We start from the raw sequence: 18,697 nt of genomic DNA, 5'->3' as shown, positions 1-18,697 counted from the left end.
TGAGAATGTAGGACATCGAACAACAGGAGAATTCCTGCCAAACATATCTTAAACCCTTTATTTGTTTGGTTTCTCATGAAAGCCATATGTCTACTATGCAAAATAGATATGAAATACATTTTCCTCACATGTGGTGTTAATGCATAGTGTTGTCCCTGAAAGCGTTCTGGATGAACGTCTGTTGGAAATGGTTCCAGATTTGAGTGGAGTATTAAGGCTCATTATGTGGTCTTTAATGAAAATACATCATCTACCAGGGACGCTAATAAGCTGAATCCCAATCTTAAGCAGATAATACCACAATCTAACTCTTGAATATTATTGAGAGGTAATATGCATGAAAAATTAGTAGTCATTTTCTGTACTGATGGACCGAAATCCATGGATTTCTGAGGATTAGATGACTTTATGTTTGAATCTCTGCATGATGCAAGCAGGGTATTTGATGTAAGATTGAATTAAGATGGACGACTAAGATATTTATTGTTCAAGAAGCTCCTGATGATAGTAATTTAAAGAGGGTGTACATAAGGATGTCATAAAACCTATAAAATCATGACATGCACTGTCATTAAGTGCCATTTGCTCAACTATATGATTTTTAAATGCAAGAAGACAATAGCTGCGTCCCAAATTGCATACTTATGCATTATAAATAATAATTGCACTTTAATTACTCAGATGATGCACTTAATCAGCTAGTAAAATGAAAAGTGGAATGATGGACACTTTATGCACTCACTCAGGTTTGCTCACGTAGTGGAACGGGCAGAGATATCATGTGCACATGTTGGATAACTTTATTTATTTTGGACATGAAATCAAAATTCTCCTATGAGAGTGATAATAGCGCCTCCCGATAATGAATACGGTTATACTCATGGCAGGTATTATTTGATAGTTTAGTCAGTTATTTCACTGATTTGACAACCATCAAACGTCATGAAGGAAACGATTTGAATTTCCGATTAGTGGGACGACAGTCCATACATATACTATGCTGTTGAGTGTGTAAGTGCATGAGTGCATAGTGTATAGTGTGCCGTTTAAGACAGAGCTATGTTTGAGATGTCTGTTGGACAACTTGACATTACCAAGATGCCAGAACCTGTCAGTGTCTTTGCCATGACAGCTTGAGATTGCTAAGAAAACATAACTTGTCATAAATCTGTCATAAACATAATTGTCACCTGAGAACATAATTGTCAGGTCACAAACTTTATAACACCACCATAAGAATGTTTTACTTGACTTCAATTTCAGTGTTAAAAAATATAATTTGTCATTAAAATGTCATTAAGTATTAACATTACTGTTATAAAAATGACCAATTTAGTACTGAACATTTTACTAAAAAATATTAATGACAAAAGTCATGACACAATTATAATGGCATCTTGTTACCATGATGATGAAGAAGCTGCTGATTTTGGTCTATTTGGTTTCAAAGGTCAAACAGCAAAACAATTCAGCCCAAGTTGGCTTACCCTAAGGTTTACCTTACTATTTCAAGAGTTCACACTTAGCTGATGATTGGTTATAAAACGTGTTTGGCATGCTGTCCCGGGAGAGAGCCCTGAGCTCATAAGATCCTTGAGCCTGGGGCTCCCTCCCTTTTGCAGGGCGACAGGGGAGTTTGAGGTCAGGTAGATCTCAAGAACTTTCCTACTGTTGTAGCTAATGATCAAGTAGGGTTTGCTATGAAGAGATAACTACTTACTAGGAGCTTGACTATGGTGCTGATTTGGATTTAAGTCACATGTTTTTGGATGGTGGGTAGACCCCACAAAAGCATGGTGAGACTATGTAAACTCTGCATAGAAATGTTGACTGGCTTATTAAGAACTAGAACCAGTGACGTTTTTGTTGTGAGGCAAAACAGCGATTACCACTGGGCTGTCAGGCCATCCATCTAGAAAAGAGGAGGAGTAGAGTTGGAAATGGGATTCTTCGAAACAAAGATGACTGTGGAATAGAACTTCATCTTCATCTTTGGTGAATCATAAATTGGCTAATGCAGGACCAGCTGTGATCAATCATAAACACATTCTCTCGATTCTCTCGAAATTAGTTTGTAAAATATCTTCCCTAAGTAAATCTTTGTTTCAAATACTGACATTTTAGCTTCAGATCATCATCTTTCTTAATACACATGACACATTGCCTACATCACTTTTCGTGGGTCCCATTTAGCAGTCCTTTTCTTCTCGCTTTCCTCAGTGCCTGCAGCCAGTCAATGTTCTGCTTTAAAAGCAGCAGGGAGACTCTCTCCACTTCTTACACCATCCTGGCACAATAGATGATGTATAAGCCCAAGCTACTACCATACCACCCAGCTCCAGTTTGCATCAGAAGCAATTAAATCTTGCCGTTCACTTAATTACCGGAACTGAAAAAAGAATGATTTCTCAACACAATTCAGGTAGAAAACAAAAAGGGAGCAAATTATGAAAGCAACTTTCTGGGAAAAACAAAACAATACAAAAAAAAGCATCTGCCCGCTTGTCACATGACATGTGTGACGGTACACCCTAGAGTGGCACTTTGAAATGTCAACACCTGCCGATTAAAACGCCAGGAGAGGACTAGAAAGCAAGAACAAGTGTGGAGGTGGAAAGGAAAAGAAAAGAAAAAAAGAATTTTGAATAATGCAGACTGGAGTACGAGGGTCGGAAATAACAAACTCAGTTTGAAATGTCAAGTGCCAGAATATGAGCAAGAAGGCCCATTGCTCCTTCACTCAGGGTGCTGCACTGCCACTTTTCCGGGATTCTAAAGGAGAAAGGTTGTCCTTCTCGGGAATGGCTGCTTTGAGCAAGGTATAAATCAAGATGGCACATTGAAAGCAGGACTCTGCACCAGAACTTAACAAGAAAGCTGGCCTGCTTTTCCGTTAGGTCTTCATTGCTTTTGGTTCCACATACTAACTTTTTTTTACATGCTAACTGGAGTGATGGGCTGATCCAGTTCACTTGTTCGTGCCACTTTTAGAGGCAGGATTGACCTGATTTCCTTTCTAATTCATCGGTACACATTATTCGAAAGGAAAATAAAAGATCAAATTTATAAGTCGTTCCAAAGCAGATTTCTGTGTTTCGAACACCAAACAAACTTAGTTTTAGCTTGATATTTGTTCAAAACGACATCACCTTTGTTTAATCTTAGATTTTGCTTGAAATACATCATGGCCTTCAGTTGCTTATTCAGCATATGTCTTAATCGCACTCTATATGGAGCATTTTGACAGCTTTTTAAGATGTTCTTGACATTCAAGATTCATAATTATTGGCATTTAAAGACGTCTAGAGGCATTTGACTTCTTTTTGAATTCATTACAGTCAAGTGGATCTTCCCTCTCGGAATCCATTTCAGTCTACTATTCATGATAGTCTCTCAGCATCAGATTTCACCTTCAATGCTCAGTCATCCATGAAAGGCCAATTTAGTTAGGGGAAGGGGGGGGGGGGGGGGGTCGGGGGGTGAAGTTACATTCGTGTTTTACTTGAATACCTCCGCAAGATAAAGCTCAGTATGCTTAGATGCAAATCTCTGTTGACGAGACTGACGCCAAGAAGTATTGAAGCATCTTCTTGGGTTTTCTGTCACACTTGTTGCACTCCTCTCAGAGATGCTACAAAAACTGTTGAAGCCACTACAAGTGCCTTTTACCGTCGAAATGTCAACAAAAATATCTTTCCTGAGTGTAAGTAAAGAGAAGACGAAATCAGAGCAGGGAGTATGAAAACATGGGAATGAATATTAGCATAAAAAAGAGAAGGTGGTTGTTAGTGTTGAAGGTTTTTGTATCTGTGCTAGTGGTTGGGTTGACAAACACACCTTATCTGTAAATTCCTTTATACAACACTGATAAAAACTCATTTCAGCGAACAGCAGCATGTCATTCACATACTGAACACTAGCAAAATTCTGGTTTTGTAGAAAATGAATCAAATATTTGTGTACTGGAACAAGTCTTTTCATGCTATTTATGAATTACAATCATTTATTGCCGTACAGTTTTTACAAGTCAGCTACAAAAACTTTTATTCTTTTAGTCAACACTGCTGGCATTTTTTATTATTTATTTATTCATTTATTTGCTCTTGGACATTAATGTGTACTCTGGTTTATTTTTGACTTGCTTTTATTCATTTCAAAGATGAAGTAGCACTTTTTGGCATATTAGTTTTCATGTTCATTAACAGCTACTATTTCACTTCTAAGCTGTTATTTATTTATTTGTATTTTTGTTATCAGTTACACTGTAGATAAAATGACTAATGTTATCTCAACACACTAACTCCACGTAGAGCAGTTAATTCTCTGATCCCTGTTTTCTTCATGTGAGTGTACATGATTTTAATAATTTCTTAAAAGTACATTGAATTCCTTTAAGTGTAAGCGGTTTTAATTAGCAAAAACTGGAGAGTGCACTTTAGTCTGTTAATTTTATTAGCTGGATAAGCTTCAGGAAAAACCCTGGAACATCTAGAGAAATAGTCAGCCTGTCAGTGAATGGATTTTGCAATCTGTAAATGTTGGTTAATATTTTAGATTAATAATTTTCATGTGTAGTAGGCTCTGAAACTATATATACTTGTAAACATTCAAGCCTAACAAGATTCATACCCCTGGCAACTATTTAATTATTTCTTTCTTTTACATAGATTGTGTCAAAGCAGCTTAACAGAGAAGATTTTAGTAAATTTAAACTGTGTCAGTCCAGTTCAGAAAATGACACAGGCTTCTCCAAAAAGATAATAAGACAATGTACAAGAGGCATCGTTGTGGAAAACGTTATTTACATTTGAACAAAAAGAGGAATGTCTGATCTCATTCATGCCCTGTGGAAATGGTCAGTCTATGGAATAATCTAAAATTATATACCTTTACAAATAGTCCAAGTTGTTCTAAAGCATCCTTAATTACCCTATTTCACTGGGGACAGCTGTTTTAAGTGACTCAACAGGTAACAGAAGTAAATGGGACCATGAAAAAGAAGCAATTCCTCCAAATTCTCTACAGCTACGTCAGGCATTCTGCAGAGATGCTTGGCTTTGAGTACCAGTTGACATTTCAGCACGTCAATGACCTAAAACACACAGCAAAAGACATGAAGAAATGGTTAGCAGATGAAAACATTAATGTTTTGCAGTGGCCCAGCCACAGTCCTGACTTAAACCCTATTGAGAATCTGTGGAGAATCAATGTAATTTAAATTTTAGAGTGTATATATACATTTTGTTTAGATTAAAGACAAATAATTGGGAAACTTTTTTACGAGTATTCAGACTTTCTTCCTTCAAAACTTTGCATTTAATTTGCATTTGACATGAATTTGTGAAACTGTTGCAAAGCCAATTTTGTGTGGCTTCATGTTGATCTTCTCAATTGAACATTCCAAAGGCTTTAGATCAAATCAACCAAACACTATATTGATCTGATTGAATCTCTAAGAGGAGTTTATTAAAGTTTGACACCCCCCCCCCCCCCCCCCCCCCCCCCCCAACCCAAACTGGCAAAAACAGCAAAATAAACTAAAAAATAAATAAAAACAAAATGTCTGGTTTCAGATATTACTCAAAGCCTTATTTATTTATTTATTTTTGTATAGAGGTATTCCGTTAGTCTATAAAATTGAATTCTTGTACATGCAACATAGTGCAAGTGCTGTTTTGTTATCTTTTTGTTTTTTCTGTAGGCGGAGATTTGTTGTGCCATTTGGCCACCGTGAATTCTGAAACTAATATCTGATGTACATTATATGTAAACCATTTTTTTCAGCAAGCACAATTTTAAATGCTAATTGCTTACTTTGATAAACTAGCACAAGTCAGAAAATATTTCGAGATGCTGCAATTGTATGTTTTGTGCTTGTTGTTCCATCCATATAGCATGTTATTTCTAGCTTTCTGCCTCTTCTTCCCTGTGAGATTCTGTGCATCTAAGTGTATTTGTGTAGTTAAGGCTGTGCCCAGGCTGGATGATTTGCTGATTTGTGCGGTGATAAATCACCACAGAGGGAGAATCCTAGAGAAATGCGATAGATAACACATCGGAAGCAATCCCTGCTGACCACAGCTCTGTGCCTCAGTGATCTGCTGGCAGTAAAGCCTCTGACTCACCCCCACTGCTTTAAAATTCTGACAGGATACATGTAGAGGGAGACTGAGAGAAACTGGAATATTTGATTTAGAGACTCTTGGGTAGGCAGTGAAAGAGAGAGGCGAATGTAAACACATAAATAGATGTTTTTTTTTTCCAAACACAGGGACTTTTAATGTCTTTCCCCACTTGTTATTCTAAAAAAAATCAGGGTTAAAGGGATGGTTGACCAAAAATTAAAGTTCCTGTCATCATGTACTCTACATCAGGGGCTAGATACTTCAAAATATATTCTTTTGTGTCCAATAGAAGAAATAAACACTCTGTCATTGATAGACAAACAGATAGTCCAGTCTCCAAATTCACACTATTGGTTGTTCTACTAACTATTAGTAGTTTTTTGTTGAAATTCAGTGTGAAATATGACCATAATCCAAATGATCAAAACTTTATATTTGAACAATCTCCTTTATTCTCAAATACAGAAACATGCACACATTTTTTACTTCTTTCTTGTGTCTGTGTGTGTCTAACAGCTTAAAAAGGACAAACTTGCCTTTAAGAGGTTTGATATCACCGTTAAAATAATACTGACTTGGTTAATTAGCATATTAACCTCAGGGTTGTTCCTGTAAATGAGACTTTTTTTTTGAGTGCTTGAATCTCCGAATCTCAAGGCGGTGTTTGTGTTTCGACAACGAATAAGTTCATTTAAACAGAAAAAGATGAAACACGAAGGACATCTTTGTGTTATTTGAACTCTCTTTAGATTGGCGTCAATACGCAAATAAGCGCATTAAAGATATTAGTTCTTATCCCCAAAAGATCGCTTTATCTATAATGTCAGCTTTATGCATGAGTCATGGAAAATGTAGTTTTAAAAAAAATAAAAAATCTTTGCCAGCTCATAGAGCTTTAGATATATCTTAAGATATCCCCTGGTATCAATTTGAAACACATTGGGGATTTGTTTAAGAAAAATCTGATAAATATTTTATAGCTTAATAGAACAAGGAGCAAATGCGGCTATGAGGATTTATATGCTGAAAATGAGTTTCTATGCACTACAGTGTGTGTGTATGTGTGTGTTTGTGTGTGTGTGTGTGTGTGTGTGTGTGTGTGTGTGTGTGTGTGTGTGTGTGTGTGTGTTCACACAGTTGAAGTCGAATTAATATCCCATTGAATTATTAGCCCCTCTCTTTATTTTTTCCCCCAATTTCTGTTTAACGGAGAGCAGATTTTTCAACACATTTTTAAACAAAAATTTTTATACTTCAAAATATCTTCTCTTGTGTCCAATGGAAGAAATAAACACTGTCATTGGTAGACAAACAGATAGCCCAGTCTCCAAATTCACACTATTAGTCGTTCTAAAAAAAAAAATAAATAAATAAAAAAAAATAAAAAAATAAAAAAACATGTATTTTTGTGTGCTTAGGGTTGTACTAACTATTAGTAGTTTTTTGTAGAAATTCAGTGTGAAATATGACCATAATCCAAATGACCAAAACAATTTATATTTGAACAATCCCCTTTATTCTCAAATACAGAAACATGCACACATTATTATCATTCTTTCTTATGTGTCTGTGTGTGTTTTTACAGCCTTAAAAGGACAATCTTGCCTTTAAGATGTTTGAAATCACCGTTAAAATAACACTGAATTGGTTAATTAGTATATTAGCAGATTTTTTCAACACATTTTTAAACATTATAGTTTTAATAACTCATTTCTAATAACTGATTTATTTTATCTCTGCCATGTTGACAGTAAATAATATTTGATTAGATATTTTCCAAGACACTTCTATTCAGCTCAAAGTGACATTTAAAGTCTTAACTAGGTTAATTGGGTTAATTAGGCAGATTAGGGTAATCAGGCAAGTTATTGATGGTTTGTTCTGTAGACTATCGAGAAAAAAATAGGTAAAATATGGTAGAATTTAATACCTAATGTATTAAAAAGTTTTTTTTAACAAAAACTGCTTTTATTCTGGCCAAAATATATATTTAAGTAATATCAGCACCAGTACAGCCTCTTTACCCTTTGTGTATTACTCTGCCCACATACAGTCAGCAAAAAGCAGACACTACTGATCTAAAGATTAATGCCGATATACAGCCAAATTGCACTGCTACGAGTGTGATATTGCTCATATATATATATATATATATATATATTATATATATATATATATAATATATATTTTCACTTTTTAAAATTGGTATAGACGTCAACAAAATACTTCAAATAAAATAAACTTATAAATAAATTGGAATGTTATAGATCATAATCTATAACATTCCAATTTATTTATAAGTTTATTTTATTTGAAGTATTTTGTTGACGTCTATACCAATTTTAAAAAGTGCATACTTTTTCTTTGTCTGAATCTCATACAATAATGACCCATAGAAGATTCATCCTGAAATAGCTACAGTAAATCAACCAATGGTGTAAATTTGGAGGCGGAGCTGTCTGTTGTTTGACCAGAGACAATCAGTTAATTGTTTTTCACCATCGCTTATGCTTCTTTGTCTTCTTTTGAAAACAACAACAACAAAAAAAAACTCTTTCTAAAATAAAGCTCTTTGAGCTTTGAACATGAATCATACTTCATTTTTAAATAGGCTGTCAAGAAACGTGGAGAATTTAGTGCAGTCAAACAGCGCTCGAGATGGCTTCAAAAATGTAAAAAACTTCATTTAATTGTTTTTTCATGAGCGGATCCTCAAATGTGGAACATTTATGCATAACACTGTAAATGTCGCACATTTTCATGTAGTATTATGTCAGCGGGTGTTTTAATTTTCACAGTCTCACTTCTTGAAGAGACTCCGCTGAGGACTAGTGTGACTGCGCCAACATGAGAGCCTGCTTTTAGTTAAGTGATGAAAAAAGAAGTGCGCGGAAAAGAAACGCTTTTCTACCTGTGAATGTCATCTTTGCCTTAAGGGAGTACGCCAATAAAAAGACCGCCCTGGATCTTCCCTCTGTAGTTCGATTTGGGAGACATCTGAACCTGACAGATGATGAAGAATTACAGCGCACATGCACACAAACGTATGCAAACAAGTGTGGCCACATGAAAGTTCGCCCCGCTGTTCGACGTGGCACCCCGCAGGCACTCATTCATTCATCATCTTTAATGAGACCACAGACGACACGCTTTCAGACCTTGAAACAGTCGCCAAATTAAAACCCATGCTGTTTTTTTTCCATCACCTGATGAACAATGATAAATGAGCTCAATAAATTCAGCATATTTACAGCATTTCCCTTTATTTAATTATTTTAATTGTTATTTTTTTATTTATGTTTATTTGTATCTTAATTTTAATTTATTTTACATCACAACATTATTTTTTAATGTTTGCTTTACAAAAAATAATATATATTTCATTAAATAAACATCATAATGTCATTTATTTTCTATTCATTTTCTAATACGGTTGTACCTTTCTAAAATCTGTAACTCATAACAAGCTAAGACTTATTTGAAGGTCACATAGAGAGTGAAACCAGTGCCTTTGTAGTTCAGTGAGCTTGGAATCATGGGAGTTCCAATCTGACAGGCTGTCAATAAAAGCATCAGAGCAGAGAAATGTCATTGTATTTTTATTTGTGCGTGCGTGTGTGTGTGCTTGGTTGAATGGGGAATGAGTGGCAGGAGGGATCGCTGTAGGGAGGTTTTGGGATTTAATGCTTAGGAAAAAAACTTTCTTTTGATTAATTTTTAAAAAATTGCACAAGTTAGAGCAGTTCTTATGAGTTCTTTGGGAAATAACCAGCAAAATGTGACAATGCTATTAGGTTTAGCGTGTGTGTTTTTATAGATTGGCAGTGGTGTTTTCAAAACCGTATAACTTTTTCGAGGTAACAAGGTACTGTAATTGTCTCTGTCAAATGACAACATTACACTTAATGCTTAATTATTTCATATGGGGTTTAATCTGGTTTGTTTCTATAAACTGCCAACATTACTTATTTTCATATTGCGTCATTTTAAATGTAACAAATAACCAATATAACCCATACTAACTAATATAACCTGTAGAGTTATTTAAACTTAAGCTAGTTGCCAGAAGAATAATACAGATTTTTACATGTTCAATGAACTTATTTTAGTTGCAGCAAATTTAGAAATCCGCAAAGTGTTATTTTTGGATTTAATGTACTTAATGTGTAATTTAATGTGTTAAATGCTAACACTATACAAATGTATGTTAATCCAGCCTGATCTTACGAGAAAACGTAAGTATTTTACGTTTTGGCAGTTTAGTGGCTAATTCGTACGAATTCGTACGAGTTCAGTCGTAAGAAAATGTACGATTTTAAAAAGGAGGCGTGGCACCTAACCCCACCCCTAAACCCAACCGTCATTAGGGGATATGCAAATCGTACTAAAATGTACGAATTAGATCGTACGAATTTGTACGAATTAGCCACTAAATGAAAAAGTTATGAATTGCCGTGAGATTGTGTTGGTTAATCTTATGCTACATACTTGCGCTATGTGCTAAATGTCAAATTTTACAATATTCCTAGCCACTAAGAAAAGGATAATGTATACATTTATCCAGTTGTTCTCGCAAACTAAAACAGATGATTAGCTGATCAGCTTTATTGTGCTAAAACAACTTGCTAGAACTTGCCTGTTTACACAGCTACTTTCCAGAAAATTCAACAGTTAGACTCAAAACATAAATCTGAATTAGCAAATTACTAACTTCTTATTTAAACTTAAAGCTTCCCAAAAGAAAAGAAAATGTCTGGATGCAGCCTACACTCTCCTAATATCATTATTATTCATTAGCAAGATAATGACATTCGTAGTTCTTGGATTAGCCTGTGTTATTAGCTTAATCTATTTTATTTAACCATAGAATAGCATAGCCTACATTAAAATGTCATGATTGACCATTCATTGATTAATTTTCCTTCGGCTAAGTCCCTTTATTCATCAGGGGTCACCACAGTGGAATGAACTGCTAACTTATCAAGCATATGTTCAGCATATCGGATGTCCTTCCAGCTTCAACCCAGTACTGTAAAACACCCATACACTCTCATTCACACACAAACACTATAGCCAATTTAGTTTTTTTTTTATTCACCTGTACCACATGTCTTTGGACTGTGGGAGAAACCCACTCGAACAAGGGAAAACATGCAAACTCCACACAGAAACGCCAAATGACCCGACTCAAACCAGTGACCTCCTTGCTGTTACCACCTTGCTGTGTAACCTGAGCCACTGTGTCACCAATGATTGACCAATTAGAATACATTTTTAGAGGGAACCATGTGATGAAATTATTTGTTTGCTTCTTGCAGAGAATCAAAGGCTTAAATAGCAGTTAGCATATAAAAAAGCTAAATTAGCGATTTAACATTTATTTTAATCTCTCAGTCATCATAGATGTTGTCAAATGTGCTAAAGTACAAAAATATAATGGCTGTTCACACCAAGTAAAGTATGACAATAAGAATTCTTTAACATTTAAGCATTAAAAGTCCAGTTAGTGTATGAAAGTAAACAACACAGTTAGTGGAATAGTTTGACTTAGCTGGCAATGTGCTAAGCTAAAACAGAATTGTCATGTTCTTATTCTTAAACCTTTCTATAGGCGTTGTTCATATATCTATATCTTAATATGGAGTTCTTTTCCACAAATTAACTACAACAAAAACAATCCACACTAATAGCTAGATGATAATGTTCTGTTTATTAAATGTGTGAGCTAATAAAGCAATAAGGGTTCCGATTGGCTGTTAAAATTATTATTATTCATTCACTGAAAAAAAAAAAAATAATCTGAAAGTGATTCCAGTGTTATTTGTCCTCTGTACTATTATCAATATAGTTGATATGGACACCGCTATATGTTCTTTTGAATTTAGCATAACTTTCAATGACAAAAACAAAGCATCAGCAATACATTCCAGCAAAAGGATTTCATATTGAGATGAAGGAAGCATCACTGGCATTGTAAGTCATATCAAGGAGAAGATGACAGTCGTGTACATTATAAAAGTCACTGTGAATGATGGCCTCCATTTTGACATTCTGTGATCATTCAATCACCTATTTTTTACCTGCTCTTTTTTTCTGATTGCACTTCTTTTATTCATGAGACTTCATTGCGGAGTTTGAGTCTCGATAGATGTGCGATTTAAAGTAAACATCTGTCGGCGGGATGATTTTATCTTTGTGACTGAAGGCGGAAAATGATCTGTGATGGATGTGGGGAAATGGGTAATTTTATAAACAGTTGATTGTTTCATTCGCTGACAAGGTGATGTGTCACAAAGCATCATGCAAGTATGCTGAGATATTCATCATGAGGTTGTTTGAAAGGAATAGCTATTTGGTTACTGCAAATGTATAGATGACTTTTCTACAAATGGCATCATGATCAGGGTAAACATGTTATGTTGTGCTCATATAGGAAAAAACAACAACTCTGTGGGTCTATGGCTCTAATGTCTGGTCGCATTAGAATGTTAGCTTCAACCCAGTGCAATGTTTTGAAGAACACATGTTGACTGTCACCAAGAGTCAGCGCTGTGTGTTGCAGATTCACATCCACTCGTCCTCAGGCTAGCATATGGGATTTGCTTGTAAGTGAATGTTGTTTTCTTGTCTATTTAGTAGCTATTTGATATCTCTGTCTGTGTGCAATGACAATATTCAAAGATGCCAAACAAAACCTACAAAACTGAAATTTGATTGAAACGTTTTTTTTTTTTTTAATTATTATTATTATTATTCTTTTTATATTTCAAACTATATTTTAACAATCAAAGTATTCTAAGAAGCACCCTTCTTTCTTTCTTCCTTTTCTTTTTTTTCTTTTTCTGAACTGCGATTCAATTTTAAAATTGTCACATTTAAGATCTGATTTCTTAAAAATTCGATGATCGTCGATGTCTGATTGATATATGACATAAAGTGGGCCTCTAAACAAGAAGCACTGTATTAAATTCTATTGTTCCGCACGTCTTTAAAATTTGTGAATTTATTTTACCACAATCTTTTCAATGGAGTTTTAGCATTCACCTGCTGCTCTTGATGGCGCTTGCTTTTAAATGGTCTTTCATTTTGTTTTACGCCCGAGCAAGTCTATTTAACCAGCCTCACGAGGTAACATAACTATTTTACGTTTTGTCAGTTTAGTGGCTAATTCGAATTCATTTGTACATAAATGTACAGGTTAAAAAAGAAGGCTTGGCATGCAACCCCACACCTAAACCCAACTGTCATTGGGGGATCAGCTAAATTATACAAACGAGATTGTATGAATTCATATGAATTAGCCACTAAATCAAAAAAGTTACGAATTGCCATGAGGTTGTGTTGATTTAACTGATTATATTTTAATTAAAGCAACCATTCAATGGAAGTTCATCAATGGCTGAAAAACACTTATTGTGCATTTAGCCCATTTGATTTAGTACATCAATGCTTTTCTAAATTATTTCAAGACTTTGAACCAATAATGTTAACAACATGTCTTATTTATTAGCCTTTCTGTGAAAATTATTTTTTTATTAATTTTTCTGAAGTGATATTTAACAGATAACAGAAGTGTGTGACAGCATTTTCTGTTATTTTATTTTATTTTATTTTTTTAGTCTGGCTGGAATTTTAAATAAATAAAACATTTCAAAGTACAGTGCTATTAGCCCTTTAAATAAATAAATGTTTTATATTGGCTACAAAACTAGCCACTATTATCCAATGACTAGCCTATTTAACCTAACTTACCTAGTTAACCTTGTTTAAATTTTAAAGTGCAATTTAAGCTGATTATATCTTGTACATCTCAAATTAAACTAACCCTAACCTAACAGTTTACTTATAATCTTATGAGAATTAGTTGGCATGCAGATGCAATGTAACCTAAATTCAACAAATGGATCATCAAAATAAAATGTGACAAAAAAAAAATAATAATATAACATGTACTGTCTAAATGATTAAATCTATTATAAATTAGTTATTATAACTATTGTTTAAACATTAGTTAAAATAAATACAAATTAATTTCACAGATGGCAATCAGTTGTTCTTGTACTTGTTTGTTTATTTATTAGTTTATTTATTAGTTTGTTGTTTGTATTGTAAATGGCTTTTTTGCACAACCTGCTTTAAAGTTTGAGAGACTTTTTTGTGGAATCCCTTAAGATATTTTTCACATTTGTTTCAAAATTATTTATTTGAATTTCAAAAAAAAAAAAAAGCTTTTTCTAAATTAGAATTTAATTTGTCTGACAAAAAGTATAAAAGCTATTTTCACAAGCAGAAGCAAAGCATTGTGAATTAACATGAAAGTAAATAAAATAACATTTCATATAAAGCATGAACGGTATTGTTAGTGTGTTAAAGAAAAATACATTTTTATTTTGTCTTTTTAACAAAGCCTCACAGAGCACATTGACTAGTCCCAACCCTGCCTGGAGCAAATTTGGGATAGCTTTGGCTCAAGACGACAAACTCATGAATCACCAGTACCTACAACCTTTCCACCCTAAATCTTTAATGACTAATCCACACCACCACACAAATTAGTATCGAACTACCACAATTTGCAGTCGTCAGGTATATTGGCTGTTTTATCATAACGTACAACCTCTGCCAAATAACTTCAGCCGAATTTATAGTGTCTCAACTAGTATGGACAGAAATACAAGCCTGGCAAGGATATAAAGCTCAAAGTGGATCAGGAATCTTTCGGGGCGGCAGATAACCTTCACGCAACGCTTCCTCTTTGCTGGTCCTGCCTTTCCGAGTCCCAGTGTTTTGTTAGCCTGTCTCATGGGAAGGGGTGGATGAAACATGACAAGACTATCTGCGTCCGGCACAAATGAGTGCATCAACCCTTCTAACGCAGCCTTTGGCCAAACATGACCTACATCCATCCTGTCTGCTGTGTGGACAAACTGCGTGTGTGTTTGGGTATAGCTAGTGTTCGCTGGATTCTCACACTTTCTGTTTGTTTTGTTCCCCGGTTGTGAACACCTTGTGGTTTTGTTGAGATCTGTGTTGTCAGTATAAAGACTACCGGATGACTGAATCACAAAAGTATGAGGATACTAGTGTTCCTTTTTATGTTTTTTTTTTTTAATTGTTGTAGGTGTAAAATAACTGTCCCTATAATGTGTCTGTGATGCTCAAAATAAACCACAGATAAAACACAACAACATAAAAGTGAATCACATGAAGCCAAAGTGTCAGAAATGACCTGTAGAGGATTACAGCCCTCCATGTTTAAACTGGAGTCACACATTAAATGAAGAGGAAGAGATTAAAACTTCTACTGAATCATGTTTTAGCAGAACTTTATTGATTTCATAAGGCAAATTAACAACAGACACTAGAGGCTCTATTCATTAGCATCCTTGCAGAGTACCTGCCTCCTAAATCTTAGTTGCAATGGATTGAATTCTGCTCATTGGTGCCGTGACCCTGGGGGGAGTGAGGTATACCTGTGTCAAAATTATCAGTTCAAATCCTGTTTCGAGCAAGTTGAGTAGATCCGGAGGGGCTACAATAGTGTCGTGACCTAGGTAGGAGTCAGGGATTCCCATAGCAGGATCCCACTCAAAGCGCTCAAGTAGAATCTGAGAAGGGTTACATTGGTGCCGTGACACTAGTGGGAGTGAGATATTCCTATAGCAGAATCACCAGCTTGAATCCCACACAGAATGGTCAAGAAGAAGCGGTGAGGTTACACTGGTGCAGTGACCCAGGTGGGAGTAAGGTATGTCCATCACAGAGTTGCCGGATTGAATCCATGTCAAAATCTCTTAATCCTGCTATACGAAGATTGAGTAAAACCAAAGGGGTTGCTCTTAACTTTAATGGGAGTGAGGTTTAGGTTTAGGGGTTTAAGAGTGAGTTTAATGGAGACCAATAAAGGCTGTGTGAGTAAATGTCATTCCCCTAAGGGGCACATTAGCAACTGATGCTGGCCCTTGCAGTCTTTAGGGTCCTTGATAGCTTGCCACCCTACCATGTCAGAAACACCATTCCAGTCATTCTTAGTGCCAAATTAACTGGAGGTGTAAAACTGGTGCCTTGACCTAGGTTAGAGTAAGGCATTCCCATGACAGAATTGCCAACGTGAATCCCACTCAGAGTTTAGAACTGGATATGTAACATTGGTGCAGTGACCCAGGTGGAGGTGAGGTATTAAAATTGCCAGTCCTTGAATCAATGGTGTTAAATTAGTGTTGTGATCCTGGTTGGAATGAGGGATTCCCATGAAGAAATCTCCAGTTTAAGTCCTGCTTGAAGCAGGTTGAGTAGAACCCAGAGGGCTCATATTGGTGTCGTGACCCGGATTGGGGTGAGTTTAATGCATCTAATGAAATCTGTAAACCTCACTCTCCTGATCTCAAAAGTGACAAACTTTTTAAAGATCCTTTTTTGTCTTATTCTATTTGGTATATTTCAAACTGTACAGGTAGAATAGAACCCAAAGGGTTATGCTTAAAGTTCATAGTATAGTTTAACTTAAAGTGTGGTACTTCTTTACTTTAAACTTGCTTGAAATCATAACATTGAATACCCCTGATACAGGCACAGATGTATTTGGCATCTCACAATATCCTAAATCATCTACAATAAAACGGTCAATTAGCAGAAGTGCTTGTGGTATTATCGCTTTTGTTAAATTAGGTGCGATTGAGCGGTTTACTAAGGGCTGCTTAGATGAAGCTTCTGTTTCACTGTACTTTGTCATGAAATGGTGACTCACGCTCTCAAACCAGACAAGAGGCTAGTGATGAGCTTTTTTTTTTTTATCACCAGCAGGTGCTTGTGGCGTATCGCTCTTTCCTGGGTAGAAGAGAAGAGGTTGAAGAGGTTCCCAAAAGCCAGGGCAGAAGTACGCACTCATGACTATTTATGAGACCTGGCCGCTTTACCTGTCACTAAATTACGTCAGATTCCTTCCTGTAGTGCATCAAGTGAAGAGTAGCTGTTTACAACAACTGTAAAAATGGCACAGTCAAAAAGATTTCAAGATGTCAAGGATGGATTATTGCCTGACACCCGGAAGCAAGCATACAGACAGGGCTTGACTACACTTGGTTTATATAAGCAAGATTTTTATGTTTTTATCCTGTCAAATCAACTTCTAGGACCTGAAAGTAGTACATGTTTGTGTACTAATCTACCAACCCCAAAAAATGTGTTAAGCAGAAATTTTTAGCTCTTTCTATGATTTGCCAGTCTAATTGCCCATTCATATCAAGTCAAATGTAAATAGTTATTTGTAACTATAACAATAATTGTTAATATACCAACGTGTCACAATCGTTATACAGTAATGCCGCCATGTAAATGCATTCATTCTACCTGTGAGCTTCATTTTTCCATCAGTGGATTTTGTCCATACTCATTTCTTTTCCTTGCTATCTAGTTTTCAAGACATATCTTATTATAGTTTTCAATCTTTGGTAGGAATGAAGGTGCGTGTGTGCATAATTTGTCACAATAGAGTGCAGAGTATATGTTTAAGCATATGATTCTGCTCTCTATTTCTGAAATATGAAGCATCGCCAGCTTTTAAACCAGACTTTTTACCTCAGGGGAGAACGGAAAGAGTCAGAAAGTGTGGAGATGCTGTATTATCACCTCGGTTACTTCAAAATGTCCGCCTCAGGGTACCTGTCAGCGTGGTCAGCCAACGAGAAGAAAATTGCTCCATATGAACATGGTTATTTAGAGTAGAGAGCATAGCTAGTCAGAAGTTCTTCTTGAAGAAGTATGCGTGCCACTTCATTATTCATTTTATAGAGTTATTCTACATTTCAATAAACTTAATTATTTGTTGACTATTACATTTTTAAATTAACACTATATAACACAACCACACACATTATTTTTTTAGGATGCATTTTGTCAAAGCTAAAAATCATCTACTGATGTTTAAGCACCTAATTTTGCTGACCAAAACTACTTTAAGTTTCAGAAACTTGCTTTTGTAACCATTTTCAATTTTGAAAATGGTCAGGTAATAAAAGAGACAGAGCTAAAAGGGCAACACTGCTGTGTGTTAGTCAAAATACCTCTTAACCTCACAGTCAATTTTGGCAGTAATTTAAAATCCTCTTCCTGCACTAAAATTCTGGCAAGTGAACCGGCATAAATATTGCTGACACACTGTACAAGAAACAGAGGAAGAGGTTGAGAAGTATTAAGTTATAATAAGAAGCAGATTTTAAGGGCACTTTGAAAAACCCAATCCTTTCAGTCGAGACCCGAAGGCCGAGAAGCCACTAATTAGAATTCAGGAAGTTAAAGCTTTGCCCCTTTGGGGGCTTTGGTCCCGTGTAGGTCATTGGATGTCAGAGCGACAGGGCAACGTCTGGGCATTTTGACACAGACAAATTTGTTTCACAGTGTTTGAATGCCCCTGCGGCTGTCCATGTCAGTTTGGCTCCCGGGGTGAACGTAGCTCTGGCAATTTTCGTGATCCCGCAACCCGGAGGGGTGTTTGATGTCTCAGACGGCCGCCTCAGACAAAACAACCAAATTTGCTTTCTCAGAATGCTCGCTGCGTATGTAGCGAGTCGGCA

The 18,697-nt window shown here is 35.7% G+C and overlaps 1 protein-coding gene and 1 long non-coding RNA gene across 3 annotated transcripts in view; one reads left to right on the top strand and one right to left on the bottom strand.

Moving 5' to 3' along the window:
• elfn2a (extracellular leucine-rich repeat and fibronectin type III domain containing 2a) overlaps nt 1–18,697 on the top strand; it is a 246,919-nt gene that overhangs the window by 209,952 nt on the left and 18,270 nt on the right. The window lies entirely within an intron of this gene.
• On the bottom strand, nt 4,788–7,477 carry LOC141380199 (uncharacterized). The gene is made up of 2 exons (XR_012397836.1): nt 5,141–7,477; nt 4,788–5,039 (listed from the first exon to the last, which is right to left on the bottom strand). It is a non-coding gene; the product is annotated as an uncharacterized lncRNA (long non-coding RNA).

Source organism: Danio rerio, chromosome 22 (genome assembly GCF_049306965.1).
Source record: "Danio rerio strain Tuebingen ecotype United States chromosome 22, GRCz12tu, whole genome shotgun sequence".
Classification (NCBI taxonomy): Eukaryota; Metazoa; Chordata; class Actinopteri; order Cypriniformes; family Danionidae; genus Danio; species Danio rerio.
Note: the sequence above shows the minus strand (reverse complement) of the source record. Positions and strands in the feature narration are given on the sequence as shown.